Here is a 16,745-nt window from a genome sequence, read left to right on the forward strand (position 1 = left end):
TCCAGCCCCTTCTCCTGACTACTATGTGTGTATTTCTAAAGAAGGAAAGATCTGGGTCACTCAGTTACTCTCAGTGAAAGCAAAGGGCTAAGCCTTCTCACTAACTCTTCCACCTGCATATTTCAAAGTAGTGCAGAAATGTCACAGAGAACTCACAGCGGGGAATCCGCAGAAGAAACCAAGTGGACCAGTACAATGAGGCACAAAAGTACCGTCAGAATCCTCGAGTTTAGAGGCTGTGGTTCCCACGCTCCCATTAGTCCACGTTGCCTTCAGTCCTGGCTTGGAGCTCTAAGTACCAGACATGGTAATAACAGGGCTTCAACCATGGACTTTGTGGGGGAGGGCCCTCCAGGACACCCAGCCTCCCTGCTTCTGTGGGAATAATTTGATCATGATGTCACTTACTCGGCTGAGATCTCATAAATGAGGCTGCTAAAAAGACCAGGTCTAGGCACATTAGGGTTTACTTCTTATATTTTCCACAATCTTCCAAATTCCTTACAATGAAAACTACTCTCACCATCATTAAATCATTTTTTTGTGTGTTTTGTTTTGTTTTAATCCTCACCCCAGGATATTTTTCCATTGACTTCTTAGAGAGAGTGGGGGAGAGAGGGAAAGACAGAGAGAAATATCAACTTGAGAGAAACACATTGACTGGTTGCCTCCTGCACAGGCCCCAGCCAGGGCCCAAGCCGGGGAGAAGCCTGCAACCGAGGTACATGCCCTTGACAAGAATCGAACCCAGAACCCTTTGGTCCACAGGCCACCGTTCTATCCACGGAGCCAAACCAGCTAGGGCCATTAAATCACTTTCAACTGAAATTCTGTGTAATGTGTAAGGCAGTATGGCTATGGAAGCACTTTTGTATTGACAAATTGGGAAACAATAATTAATAGTGGGTGCCAGCCATAGATTTTGCCCTAAGTGGACCTGGCGCTCGGGCGTGGTGTGGCTGCACCCAGTGCATTGGGAGACCTGGGGTTCTCCTGACCTCTCACCGTGTGTGAGGACCTGATGAGTCAGTGAGCTGGCGCCCTCTGAGAGCGTCTGATTTGAGTCTCCTCCTTTTCCACCTTCAAACAGAACAGCCCGAGAGAGTAGAAGAACTGGCTTCAACACTCACAGCAGAGAGAGAACTAGAAGTCGTCAGATCGCCATTGCCATCCAATGAGATTTTAATTGAGCCGTGGTTTTTAACCATGCTTATGTATTCATAAGCAATCACTAGAAAAGCTTTTAAAAAAAAATGTTGGCGTCTTAGACCAATGAAATCTGAATCTTTGGGGAGGGGAGCTGGGCATCATTTTAAAAAATATATTTTTATTGATTTCAGAGAGGGAGAGGATGAGAGAGGGAGAGATAGTAACATCGATGAGAGTGAATCATCAATCCGCTGCCTCCTGAACACCCCACTGGGGATTGAGCCTGGAACCTGGGCATGTGCCCTGACCGGAAATCAAACCCTGACCTCCTGGCTCAACCACACTGGCCGGGCTGGGCCACAGTATCCATTGCAACTGCTTAACTCTGGTGGGGATAGCCATTGACACTAGATAAACAAATGGGCCTGGCTGTTTACCCAAAAACTGATTTATGGATACTGAAACTTGAATTCCATGTGTCATTAATATTTTCTTTTTTTTTTTCAAAATTTTTAAAATGTGAAAACCATTTTTGGATCCCAGCCTGAGCAGAGCTAGACAGCTGGGCTGCCCGCACCTGCTGACCTTTGCACGACAAAGCAGCTCTGTGAGGGTGGGGCCCTGCCTTTCCTGTTCTGCTACCCTCCCTGGGAATGATAATAGCATTTGGTCCATAGGAGGGGCTTAATATCTTTTGAGTGAACAAATTACTTTAATTCAGAAGGAAGTACTTTTTGATGCATTTATTTCAATAATTTAGGACTAAATAGAGTTGAGACGTGCCTCCACCACTTTAAACCAGATATATCTGACTATGTGAACCACTCATGTGTGTTACTTAGATTTAAATTAATTTAAATACTATTTAAAAATCAGTTTGTTAGTCACACTAGCTCATTTCACCTGCTTAACACGCGGCTAGCCACTACGGAGTGAGGCAAGGTGTGCAGCGAGGCGGCCCATGCATCCCATCCCACAGAGCACCGTGTGGGCGGTGCTGCTCTCCACTGATCCTGGCTCAGAACCCGACTTATCAAACATCACGCCCCAGGGGCATTGAGGGAGGGTTCCCAAGATCAGATTTTTCTAAGGGCTCAGGTTTAGTGGAGTGCCCAACCCTGTTCTCTTGCCGAAGGGCTGTGGGAGGGGGAGTGTCCCCCAGGAATCTCCTCACGCTCTAGAACAGGGGTTCTCAACCTGTGGGTCGTGACCCTTTGGGCAGTGGTTCTCAACTTTCCTAATGCCGCGACCCTTTAATACAGTTCCTCATGTTGTAGTGACCCCCAACCATAAATTTATTTTCGTTGCTACTTCATAACTGTAATTTTGCTACTGTTATGAATCGTCATGTAAATATCTGATATGCGGAAAAAATAGGAAACAAAGAAGGAACACAGGGGTAAAGAATAAAAATGGCGACAAACAAGTATCTATCAATAATAACTTTAAATGTAAATGGATTCAATGCCCCAATCAAAAGACATAGGGTAACTGAGTGGATAAGAAAACATGACCCATATATCTGCTGTCTACAGGAGACCCACCTCAAAAAAAAAGACACACATAGACTGATGGTGAAGTGATGGAAAAAGGTTCTTCAGGTGAATGGAAATGAAAAAAAAAACCAGGGTAGCAATACTATATCTGACAAATTAGATCTCAAAGTGAAGGACATAAAAAGAGATAAGGAAGGCCACTTCATAATACTAAAGGGAGCATTCCACCAAGAAGAAATAACTCTGGTAAACATATACGCACCCAATATAGGAGCACCCAAATACATAAGAAAACTTCTGGAGGAGATCAAGGGAGAGACTGACAGCAATACAATCATAGCAGGGGACTTTAACACCCCACTATCGCCATTGGACAAATCCTCTAAATAAAAAATCAGCAAAGAAAAATCAATCCTAAATGACTCACTAGATCAGATGGAATTAATTGACATCTTCAGAACATTTCATCCCAACATTTCAGCCACAGAATATACATTCTTCTCAAGTGCACATGAGTCATTTTCAAAGATTGACCATATATTGGGTCACAGGCAAAGTCTCTTCAAATTCAAGAAGACAGAAATCATATCAAGCATCTTCTCAGATCACAATGGTATAAAACTGGAAATCAACTATAATAAAAACAATTCAAAAAAATCAAACACATGGAGACTAAATAGCATGATATTAAACAATGACTGGGTTACCAGAGAGGTAAAAGAAGAAATAAAAAACATCATGGCAACAAACGCAATGAAAACACAACAATCCAAAACCTATGGGATATAGCGAAAGCAGTCTTGAGAGGGAAGTACATAGCTCTACAAGCCTACTGCAAAAAACAAGAAACAATGATAATAAATTACCTAACCCTACAACTCAAAGAGTTAGGAAGAGACCAACAAGAAAAGCCCAGTGTAAGCAGAAGGAAAGAAATAATAAACATCAGAGCGGAGATAAATGACATAGAGACCAAAAAACAATACAAAAGGTCAACAAAACCAAGAGCTGGTTCTTTGAAAGGATAAACAAGATTGATGAACCTCTGGCCAGGCTCACCAAGAAACAAAGAGAAAGGACCCAAATAAACAAAATCAGAAATGAAAGAGGAGAAATAACAACAGAACCCACAGAAATACAAATGATTGTTAAAAAATACTATGAACAACTCTACTCCAACAAACTAGACAACCTGGAGGAAATGGACATATTCCTAGAAAAATACAACCTTCCAAAACTCAATCAGGAAGAATCTAAAAATCTCAATAGGCCAATAACTATGGAAGAAATTGAAGCAGTCATCAAAAAGCTTCCAGCAAACAAAAGCCTGGGGCCAGACGGCTTCAAGGGGAGTTTCACCAAACATTCAAGGAAGAACTAAAACCTATCCTCCTCAGACTATTCCAAAAAATTCAAGAGGAAGGAACACTTCCAAGCTCATTCTATGAAGCCAGCATCACCCTAATAACAAAACCAGATTAAGACAACACACTGAAAGAGAATTACAGGCCAATATCCCTCATGAACATAGATGCCAAAATCCTCAACAAAATCCTAGCAAATCAGATCCAGCAGTACATCAGAAAGATCATACACCATGACCAAGTAGGATTTATCCCAGGGATGCAAGGATGGTACAATATCTGCAAATCAATAAACGTAATACATCACATAAACAAATTGAGAGATAAAAACCACAGTCATATCAATTGATGCAGAGAAAGCATTTGACAAAATCCAACACCCTTTCTTGATCAAAACTCTCAGCAAGGTAGGAATAGAGGGATCATACCTCAACATAATAAAAGCCATAGATGACAAACCCACAGCCAACATCATACTCAAGGGGCAAAACTAAAACCATTTCCCCTGAGAACAGGAACAAGACAGGGATACCCCCTCTCACCACTCCTGTTCAACATAGTACTGGAAGTACTAGCCGTTGCAATTCGACAAGAAGAAGAAATAAAAGGCATCCAAATTGGAAAAGAAGAAGTAAAACTGTCCTTATTTGCAGATGACATGATACTGTACATAGAGAACCCTAAAGACTCCATCAAAAAGTTATTAGACTTAATAAATGAATTCGGCAATGTAGCAGGATACAAAATTAATGCCAAGAAATCTATGGCATTTCTTTACACCAATAATGAACTTACAGAAAGAGAGACTAAAAAGACAATCCCATTTACCATCGCACCAAAAAATTAAGATACCTAGGAATAAATTTAACTAAGGAGGTAAAAGACTTATGTGCGGAAAACTATAGGACACTGAAAAAAGAGATAGAGGAAGACATAAACAGATGGAAGAACATACCGTGTTCATGGATTGGCAGAATCAAGATCATCAAAATGTCCATATTACCCAAAGCAATCTATAGATTCAATGCAATCCCCATTAAATTACCAATGGCATATTTCATAGATCTAGAACAAACCCTCCAAAAATTCATCTGGAATAAAAAAAGACCTTGAATAGCTGCAGCAATCCTGAGAAAGAAGAACAAAGTAGGTGGGATCTCAATACCAGATATCAAGCTGTATTGCAAAGCCACTGTTCTTAAAACAGCATGGTACTGGCACAAGAACAGACATATAGATCAATGGAATAGAATAGAGAACCCAGAAACCGACCCAAACCACTATGCCCAATTAATATTTGACAAAGGAGGCAAGAGCATACAGTGGAGTTAAGACAGTCTCTTCAATAAATGTTGTTGGGAAAATTGGACAGATACATGCAAAAAGATGAAACTAGACCACCAACTCACACCATACACAAAAATAAACTCAAAATGGATAAAAGACTTAAACCTATGATGGGAAACCATAAAAATACGAGAGGAATCCACAGGCAGCGAAATCACAAACATATGCTGAAGAAATTTCCTCTCTGATACTGCTCCTAGGGCAATGTAAACTAAAGAGAAAATAAACAAATGGGACTACATCAAAATAAAAAGCTTTTGCACAGCAAAGGAAACCATCAACAAAACAACAAGAAGGCCCATTGCATGGGAGAACATATTTGCCAATGATATCACCGATAAGGGTTTATCTCCAACATCTACAGGGAACTCATGCAACTTAACAATAGGAAGATAAACAATCCAATCCAAAAATGGGCAATGGACCTAGATAGACACTTTTCGAAAGAGGACATACAGAAGGCCAAAAGACATATGAAAACATGCTCAAAGTCACTAATTATAGTGATGCAAATCAAAACAACAATGCGGTATCATCTCACACCTGCCAGAATGGCTATCATCAACAAATCAACAAACAACAAGTGTTGGAGAGGATGTGGAGAAAAAGGAACCCTTCTGCACTGCTGGTGGGAATGCAGACTCGTGCAGCCACTGTGGAGAACAGTATGGAGTTTCCTCAAAAAACTAAAAATGGAACTCCCATTTGACCCCGTGACCCCACTTCTAGGAATATATCCCAAGAAACCAGAAACACCAATCAGAAAGGATATATGCACCTCTTTGTTCATAGCAGCGTAATTCACCATAGCTAAGATTTGGAAACAGCCTAAAGTGCCCATCAGCAGATGAGTGGATTAAAAAACTGTGGTACATCTACACAATGGAATACTATGCTGCGGTAAAAAAGAAGGAACTCTTGCCATTTGCAACAGCATGGGTGGAACTGGAGAGCATTATGTTAAGTGAAATTAGCCAGTCAGAGAAAGATAAATACCACATGATCTTACTCATTTGTGGAATACAGAGAACAACATAGACTGATGAACAGGGACAGATCCAAAGACAGAGAAACAGCGATCAGACTATCAATCCCCAGAGGGAAAGTAGGAGAGGGTGGGGGTAAGGGGAAGGGATCAACCAAAGGACTTGTATGCATGCGTATAAGCCAAACCAATGGACATGGACAACAGGGGGATGAGAACATGAGTGATGAGGACACATTTTAATACCTTAACCAATAAAGAAATTAAAGATAAAAAAAATAAATATCTGATATGCAGGATGTATTTTCATTGTTACAAATTGAACATAATTAAAGCATAGTGATTAATCACTAAAACAATATGTAATTATTTATGTGTTTTCTGATGGTCTTAGGTGACCCCTGTGAAAGGGTCGTTCAATCCCCAAAGGGGTCATGACCCACAGGTTGACCTTTGGGGGTCGAACGATCCTTTCACAGGGGTCACCTAAGACCATTGGAAAATACATATATAATTACATATTGTTTTAGTGATTAATCACTATGCTTTAATTATGTTCAATTTGTAACAATGAAAATACATCCTGCATATCAGATATTTACATTACGATTCATAACAGTAGCAAAATTACAGTTATGAAGTAGCAACGAAAATGATTTTATGGTTGGGGGTCACCACAACATGAGGAACTGTATTAAAGGATCGCAGCATTAGGAAGGTTGAGAACCACTGCTCTAGAAGAAGCTGCTGTTCTGATGGAGATGACCCCTGAAGCACTACTCAGCGGGGTGGGGTGGGGGTGGGGGGTGGCTCCCTTACTGTGTGCTGGCAAGTGGCAGCTTGCCCTCCTACAGTACTAACATCAGGCTTCCTTCAATTAAAGCAGTGGTTCTCAACCTTGGCTGCACATTAGAATCACCTGGGAATCTTTTTTAAATCCTGATTTCTGGGCCTCATCCTCCGAAAATTCTATTTCTTTGTTATGGGGTGGGGCCACAACATTAGTAACAAAGAAACAGAATTTCGAGAGGATGAGGCCCAGAAATCAGGATTTTAAAAAGATTCCCAGGTGATTCTAATGTACAGCCAAGGTTGAGAACCACTGAATTAAAGGAAGAAGTTAAGTCATCAACACTAGGTTTTTATATCTCACTTTTCTCTCTTCATTTTTAAGTGTTTGGATCAGGGGTCCTCAAACTTTTTAAACAGGGGGCCAGTTCACTGTCCCTCAGACCGCTGGAGGGCCGGACTATAGTTTAAAAAAAAACTATGAACAAATTCCTATGCACACTACACATATCTTATTTTGAAGTGAAAAAACAAAACGGGAACAAATACAATATTTGTGTTTGCATGTGGCCTGCGGGCCGTAGTTTGAGGACCCCTGGTTTGGATAATGCTGCCAAGTGGTTCAAGAAGCAGAAGGCACACAGTGAGGAGGACACTGTCTCCAGCCCCACTGCAGCTGCCAGGTTCGCCCTCCCTCCCACTCGCACTGTTAGGGTTTCTATGTCACTTTTCAGAGTTTCCTTACGTGCAAACTCATGACTACAGATTCTTATTTCTCAACCACTTTTTCACAACTGGTAGCCTATGATACACACTATTCTGTCCACTAACAATTTTTTACAATGAATTTGTGGTGGGCTTCCATGTAAGTACACAGACAGTCCCATGGCTGGTCAGATGGGCTGATGGAAGAACTTAGGTCTCATCTAAAATGCAAGCTCTGCATCCACATAAACAGAAGTGCCTAAGTGCCTCCCCACAGGCAGCCTCAAAGCAAGGAGAAGCCCCTCCTACTCCCCTCACCCTAATGAGACCTGCCATACAATTCTAGCCAGGATTTTGGGAGCTCCCTTGATCACCTAGTGGTTTGCACATATATGTTTCCCAGCGTTTCCTAGCAGTAGTTTGCATACTTTCTCGATGATGCAGAAGTGGATGCCTATCTGCCTTGAGCAGAGGAGGGAGCTAAGTAGCACAGTGGAAAGCTCAGTTGCTACTGAATCAATTAAATTTTCCCCTAAACATTTAATCAAGTTAACACATGCACACAGATTTTAAAATGTTAAATGGCACCAAAGGACTTAAAATGAACAATTTATCTGCTGTGTTTGTAGTATTTTGTATGTACATACTCCTAGTCACTCACAAAATAATACTACACAACAGCTAAGCCAGTGGTTCTCAACCTGTGGGTCGCGACCCCTTTGGCGGCTAAATGACTCTTTCACAGGGGTCGCCTAAGACCATCCTGCATATCAGACATTTACATTATGATTCATAACAGTAGCAATGAAAATAATTTTATGGTTGGGTCACAACATGATGAACTGTATTTAAAGGGCCAGAAGGTTGAGAACCACTGGCTAGACCAGCCGTGGGCAAACTACGGCCCGTGGACCGGATCCGGCCCCTTTGAAATGAATAAAACTAAAAAAAAAAAAAAAAAGACCGTACCCTTTTATGTAATGATGTTTACTTTGAATTTATATTAGTTCACACAAACACTCCATCCATGCTTTTGTTCCGGCCCTTCGGTCCAGTTTAAGAACCCATTGTGGCCCTCGAGTCAAAAAGTTTGCACACCCCTGGGCTAGACATTCTTGGAGAAACTCCTTGGCTGCCCAAGACTTCAGTGAGAGCATTTTTGATTTGTTGGTTTGTTTGCCTTTTCTTATATTTGCTTAAAAGTGCATGTACCTGCCCAGCAAACCTTCCAATATGAGACAGATCAGGTATTCACTGAAGTGACAGATTCAGACACAGATGGGTGATGGCAGACCTGGTTCCTAGCAGAGCAGCCCTAAACTTGAACTCTGGAATCTGCTTTAGTCCTGGTAGTAGCCAAAAGAAGAGGGGGTGGTCTGACAGCTGGAAAAGCAAGATGTGCCAGAGTGCCTTTTTTGGATTGGTGGAGACATTCTGGAAGGAGGAGCGGGAGTGCTGGGATAAGATTACCCTTAGAGTTTACAGTCTCCCATAGTCTTCCCTTTTATAGTTAGTGATTTACACAACATAAGCTTTTGGAGTGTGCATGTGGTGATGCGGGTAGGGGTGGGGGGACACATGGGCTGCTGGGAAAATAATTTATTCACAGGAAGGAAAGCTTCCATGGAGTTGCTAGAGGGGTTAGTGGGAGGAAAGAAGGGCTTATAATGACTGTATTCCCTTGCTTAGTTGATGATTGACTTTCCATGGAGAACAACTTGGCTAGATGTAAATTTCTTGTGTTAATTTTTCCCTCAGAAAATTCTAGACCTTGTTCCACTGTTATCTGGCATTAAATATTACTTTGGAGAAGCTCAAGGTGAACCAAGTTCATTTCTTCTGGTATATGCCTGCTGAATAGTAAAAACTGTGCCCTTTGTTCCCAGTTCCTTGGAACTTCCTGAGTAATAGGAGGGCCTTTGCTATTCATGACCCCTTAAGTCACACCTGAGCTTATGCTGGCAGGATCACCCAGGGGAGGGGTCTGCTCACTATAAATCATGTGATTAGAAGGCTGGGGCTTTAACGTTAGCTCAACCTCTGGGGAGACGGAGGTTAGTCACACGACTGACTAGTCAAACAATCATGCCTACATAATGAAAACCCCAATAAAAACTCAGAGAAGTTCCTGGATGGTGAACACATCCATGTGCCAGGAGAGTGACTCCCCTTGGGACAGGGTACGGAGATTTGCATTTGGGATTCTCACAGATCTTAGCCTATGTTTCTCTTCATTTGACTGGAACTGATCTATATCTTTTATAATAAAACTGCAATCATAAGTGTACCACTTTCCTGAATTCTGAGAGTTGTTCTAATGAATTAACTAACATGAAGGGGTGTGGGACCAGTTGGTCAGAGATATGGGTGGCCTGGGGACCCCCAAACTTGTAGTCCTGCTGGGGACTGTGTCCTTAAAGCTGTGGGATCCAATGCTAAGCCCACAGTTAGTGTTAGGATTGAGTTGAAATGCAGTATTGTAGCGCTTTACTTAGTATGCCCAGGTGCTTATGTAATTCTTCTTTTAAAAAATATTTATTAGCCGGAGCTGGTTTGGCTCAGTGGATGGAGCATCGGCCTGTGGACTGAAAGGTCCCAGGTTCGATTCCGGGCAAGGGCATGTACCTGGGCTGCAGGCGCATCCCTGGTGGGAGATGTGCAGGAGGCAGCTGATCGATGTTTCTCGCTCATCAATGTTTCTAACTCTATCTCTCTCCCTTGCTCTCTGTAAAAAATCAATAAAATATATTTTAAAAAATATTTATTAAATTAATTGGGGTGACATTGGTCAATGTGGACACACAGGTTTCAGGTGTGGGTTTCTATGTTATAAGATCTGTATGTTGTACCATGTGGCTACTACCCAAAGTCAAATCTTCTCCTGTCACCACCATATATTAGAACCCCCTTCCCTCTGACAATCACTACACTGCTGTTTGTGTTCGTGAGTTTCAGTTTTATATCCCACACATGGGGTGGGGGTGGGGATCTCTCAGTCTGGCCTGCACCCTCTCCAATCCGGGACCGCTGGCTCCTAACTGCTCAGTTGCCTGCTTGCCTGATCGCCCCAAACCCCTCTGCCTGCCAGCCTGGTCATCCCTAACTGCTCCCCTGCTGGCCTGATCGCCCCTAACCACCTCTCCCTCAGCCCCCACACCCAGGACCTGGGCTTCCCTCCCTCTGGCAGGCCGCAGGCACCCAGGACCCCAGGCGGCTCGGCCCGAGCTGACCTCAGACACCCGGGACCCCCAGCAGTTCTGGGGCCCCTGGTGGCTCTGCCTGGGCTGGCTGCAGATGCCCAGGACCGTGGGTGGCTTCTCCTGGGCTGGCCGCAGGTGCCCGGGACTGCCGGTGGCTTCTCCCGGGACCACGGGTGGCTTCTCCCGGGCTGGCCACAGCTGCAGGTGCCCGGGACCACAGGCAGCTTTGCCCGGGCCCGGGTTTGTCAGAAACGACGTCTGGTCTAATTAGCATATTACCCTTTTATTAGTATAGACTAGAGGCCCAGTGCACAAAAATTTGTGCACTCGGGGGGGAGGGGGGGGGGTGGCTCAGCCCAGTCTGTGCCCTCTCACAGTCTGGGACCCCTTGGGAGATAACGCCCTGCTGGCTTAGGCCTGCTCCCAGGTGGCAGAGGGCAGGCCCAATCCCTAGGTGCAGCCCCTGCTCAGGCTCAGAGCAGGGCCGATTGGGGAGTTGGGGCGCCGCCCCCTGTCATGCACAGAGCAGGGCAGATTGGGAGGTTGCGATGCCACCCTCAGTCATGCTCAGGGTAGGGCCGATTGGGGGTTGGGGCACCGCCCCCTGTCACGCACAGAGCAGGGCCGATCAGGGGGTTGGGGACCTCCGCCCCCCCCCGTCACGCACAGAGCAGGGCCAATCAGGGGGTTGGGGCGCTGCCCCCCCGTCACGCACAGAGCAGGGCCCATCAGGGGGTTGGGGAGCTCCCCCCTGTCACTCACAGAGTAGGGCCGATAGGAGAGTTGGCACACCGCCGCCTGTCACACACAGAGCAGGGCTGATCAGGGGGTTGGGGCGCCACCACTGTCACACTCAGGGCAGGGCCGATGGGGAGGTTATGGCTCTACCCCATCGCACACAGAGCAGGGCCCGTGGGGGGGTGGGGGGTGGGGCGCCGCCCTCTATCACCGACAGAGCAGGGCCGATCAGGGGGTTGGGGCGCCTTCACCTGTCACAAACAGAGCAGGGCCGATAGGGAGGTTGTGGCCCCGCCCCCTGTCACACACAGAGCCGCAGGGCAATCAGGGGGTTTGGGCGCTGCCCCCTGTCACACTGATCCCGGTGCCAGGAGGCCTCTCAGCTCCGCTGATCCCAGTGCTGGGAGGCATATTACCCTTTTACTATATAGGATAGAGGCCTGGTGCATGGGTGGGGGCCGGCTGGTTTGCCCTGAAGGGTGTCCTGGATCAGGGTGGGGGTCCCCACTGGGGTGCCTGGCCAGCCTGGATGAGGGGATGATGGCTGCTTGCAGCTGGTTACACACCCTTCAGGGTGGGGGTCCCCACTGGGGTGCCTGGCCAGTCTGGGTGAGGGGCTGAGGGCTGTTTTCAGGCTGGGACTGAAGCTCCCAACTGCTCCTTTTTTTCTTTTATTATTCTGGGCCAGCTTTAGGTCTGAGGCTCCAGCTCTTAGGCCTCCGCTCCTGAAAGCAGGTATCTGGTTTGTTTCAGTCCTCGAAACTCTGTATCAACTCCAGCTCTGAGATCCCAGCCGGCTGAAAGCTGGTTTCTGGGGTTTTGTTTAGTCTATATTTGTTACAATGTTTGAAACTGCTGAGCCTGCAGCGGCCGGCGGGGAACGTTGGTTTCCTCCTTCACTGAAGCAAGCAAGCCTCATGTTAGTTTCAAGCTGCCTGGCTGCCGGCCGCCATCTTGGCTGACAGTTAATTTGCATATTGCCCTGATTAGCCGATGGGAAGGGTAGCGGTCATATGCCAATTACCATGTTTCTCTTTTATTAGTGTAGATGAGTGAAATCATACAGTTCTTAGCTTTTTACAAACTTATTTCACTTAGCATAATGTTCTCAAGGTCCATCCATGTTGTTGCAAATGGCACCATTTCACCCTTTCTTATGGCTGAGTAGTATTCCATTGTGTATATGGACATCTTCTTTATCCAGTCCTCTACCACAGGATATTTTAGTTGTTTTGATTGTTTCTTGGCCACCGTGAATAATGCTGCAATGAACATAGGGGTGCATAGATCTTTGCGAATACATGATTTCAAGTTTTTTGGATATGTTTATACCCAGGAGAGGGATTGCTGGATTGTATGGTATCTCTAATCTTGTGTTTTTTTTTGTTTTTTTTTAATATATTTTATTGATTTTTTACAGAGAGGAAGGGAGAGAGATAGAGAGTTAGAAACATCAATGAGAGAGAAACATCGATCAGCTGCCTCCTGCACATCTCCTACTGGGGATGTGCCTGCAACCCAGGTACATGCTCTTGACCGGAATCGAACCTGGGACCTTTCAGTATGCAGGCCGACGCTCTATCCACTGAGCCAAACCGGTTCCAGCTCTAATCTTTTTTAAAATATATTTTTGTTGATTTCAGAGAGGAAGGGGAGAGGGAGAGAGAGATAGAAATATCAATGATGAGAAAGAATCATTGATCAGCTACCTCCTGCATGCCCCCTACTAGGGATCAAGCCTGCACCACGGGCATGTGCCCCTGACCAGAAGGGAACTCAGGACCCTTCAGTCTGCAGGCTGATGCTCTTTCCACTGAGCCACACCAGTTAGGGCTCTAGTCTTAATTTTTTGAGACTAATCACCAAACTGCTTTCCACAGTGGTGTATCAGTCTACACTCCCACCAGCAGTGAATGAGGGTTCCCTTTTTCTACAACCTCTCCAATACTTGTTATTGCTTTTCTTGTTGATAATGGCCACACTAACTAAGTTTTGATTTGCATTTCCCCAATTGCCAGTGAGGTTTAACATCTTTTCATCTATCTATTGGCTGTTGATATGTCTTCTTGGGAAGGTGTATTTTCAGGTCCTCTACCCACTTTGTGATTAGGTTGTTTATTTGGTGTTGAGTTTTATGAGTTCTTTATATATTTTGGAAATTAAATCTTTGTCAGAGCTACTGTTTGTCAATATCATCTTCGATCTGGTTTGCTGCCTCTTTGTTTTTTAAAAAAATATATTTTATTGATTTTTACAGAGAGAAAGGGAGAAGGATAGAGAGTTAGAAACATCGATGAGAGAGAAACATCGATCAGCTGCCTCCTGCACACTCCCCACTGGGGATGTGCCCGTAACCAAGGTACACGCCCTTGACCGGAATCAAACCTGGGACCCTTGAGTCCACAGGCCGACGCTCTATCCACTGAGCTAAACCAGTTAGGGCTGCCTCTTTGTTTTGCTGTTCATTTCTCTTGCTGTGCAGAAGCTTTTAAGGTTCCTATAGTCCCATTCATTTATTTTTGCCTTTACTTCCCTTGCCTTTGGGATCAAGTTCATAAAATATTCTCTAGGACCAAGATCCATAGTTTGGTACCTATATTTTCTTTTATGTAACTTATTGTTTCGGGTCTTATATTTAGATCTTTTGATCCATTTTGAATTAATCTTTGTACATGGGGGCAAACTGTAGTCCAGCTTTATTCGTTTGCATGTGGCTTTCCAGTTTCCCCAGCACCATTTGTTGAGGAGACTACCTTTACTCCATTGTGTGTTTCTGGCCCCTTTGTTAAAAATTATCTGCCCATAACATGTGGTGTTATAGCTGAGCTCTCTATTCCATTCCATTGATCTGTGTGTCTGTTTCTCTGCCAAAACCATACTGTTTTGATTGTGTAGCTCTGTAGTATAATTTGAAGTCAGGTAGCACATATCTTCAGCTTCGTTCTTTTTTCTCAGGATTGCTTTGGCTACTTGGGGTCTTTTGTGATTTCATACAAATCTGATAATTTCTTGTACTATTTCTTTAAAAAATGACACTGGGATTTTGATGGGGATTGCATTAAATTTGTATATTGCTTTGGGTAATATAGTCATTTTAACTATGTTGATTCTTCCAATCTATGAACATGGATATTTTCCCATTTTGTTGTGTTTTTCTCAACCTCTTTTAATAATGCTTTGTAATTTTCAGTATGTAGGTCTTTCATGTTCTTTAAGTTTATTCCTAGGTATTTTATTCTTTTGGTTGCAACTGCAAAAGGAATTGTGGGTGCTTTTTTTTTTTCTCGGAAGTTTTGTTGTTAGTATACAGGAAGGCAATCAATTTTGCACATTGATTTGATATCCTGCAACTTGACTCTATTTTTTAATTGTTTCTAACAGTTTTTTGATGGAGTCTTTTGGGTTTTCTGTATTTAGAATCATGTCATCAACATGAACTCAGCTGGCTGGGCATCCTCCTGTGCACTGAAAGGTTGCCGATTTGATTCCCTGTCAGGGCACATGTTCAGGTTTCAGGCTTGGTCTCCGGTAGGGGGTGTGCAGGAGGCAGCCGTCAATGTTTCACTTTCACATGGATATTTCTCTCTCACACGGATGTTTTTCTCTCCCTCTTCCTTCCTCTCTCTCTCTCTCTCTCTCTCTCTCTCTCTCTCTCAAAAAAAAAAAAAAAGTGTCTCCAACATTGCGAAGGGAATTACTTTCTTAATGAAATAATGACATAGTCATGGAGGAAAAATAAAAAGGAATAAACAAAGAAAAATAATCAAGAATAAGCAAAAGCTAAGTACTTCAGAGCTGGACTAAGGGCCTGATTCAGAAGGAGGTAAATGGAAGTGTTATCTGTGTTTGCTAAGGGATGAGGAGGGGCACTGTAATTCTAACATCTAGACTCGGGGTAGGAGATATGCATATTTTTCTGACCTAATAGGGATACACCTAGCATAGTCAGCACATATGAAATACAATAAGTTGAGTTGGGTTTTTCAAGTTGGCCTCCTGATTTGCAATTCTAGCATGAGGACACAAATATTCTTCGGACTCCAAGTGAGTAATAATAAGGAAGGAAATAATAAATATCAGAATAGAGCCTGGCTAGTGTGGCTCAGTGGTTGAGCATTGACCTACAAACCAGGAGATCACAGTGCGATTCCTGCTCATGGCACATGCCCAGGCTGTGGGCTCGATCCCCAATGTGAGGTATGAAGACGGCAGCTGATCAATGATTCTCTCTCATAATTAATGTTTTTATCTGTATCTCCCTTTCTCTTTCTCTCTGAAATCAATAAAATATATTTTAAATAAATAAACGAGTGAATAAATAAGTAAATACATAATTATCAGAGTAGAAACAAATGAAATGGAGACTAAAAAATATACAAACTATCAATGAAACCAATAGCTGGTTCTTTGATAAGATAAACAAAGTTGATAAATCTTTAAGCATACTCAACAGGAGGGGGGAGGGCCAAGTAAATAAACAAGAAATGAAATAATAGTAATAACTGACACTACAGAAATACAAAGAATCATAAGAAAATATTATGAACAATATGCCAATAGATTGGACAATCTAGAAGAAATGAATAAATTCCTACACACATACAATCTCCCAAGACTGAATCAAGGAGAGAGAGAAAATCTGAACATGCCTTAATTACAAGCAACAAAATTGAAGCAGTAATTTAAAAAAGTTCCAAAAAACAGAAGTCCTGGACCATGTGGCTTCACAGGTGATTTTATCAAGCATTCAAAGACTAACACCTATTTTTCTCAAACTATTTCAAAAAATTCAAGAGAAGACTCTCAAGCCCATTTCACAAGACCAATGTTGTCCCAATTCCAAAACCAGAAAAGACACTATCATGAAAGAAAATTATAGGCCAATATATTTTTTGAACATAGATGCAAAAATCCTAAACAAAATATAAGCAAACTGAATTCAGCAAAACATTAAAAAGATCATATACCATGA

At 43.3% G+C, this 16,745-nt stretch overlaps 1 protein-coding gene across 1 annotated transcript in view; it reads right to left on the minus strand.

Moving 5' to 3' along the window:
• ACSM3 (acyl-CoA synthetase medium chain family member 3) overlaps window positions 1-16,745 on the minus strand; it is a 72,034-nt gene that overhangs the window by 39,133 nt on the left and 16,156 nt on the right. The window lies entirely within an intron of this gene.

This window comes from Myotis nattereri (assembly GCF_964212035.1).
Source record: "Myotis nattereri genome assembly, chromosome: 4".
Taxonomy (NCBI): domain Eukaryota; kingdom Metazoa; phylum Chordata; class Mammalia; order Chiroptera; family Vespertilionidae; genus Myotis; species Myotis nattereri.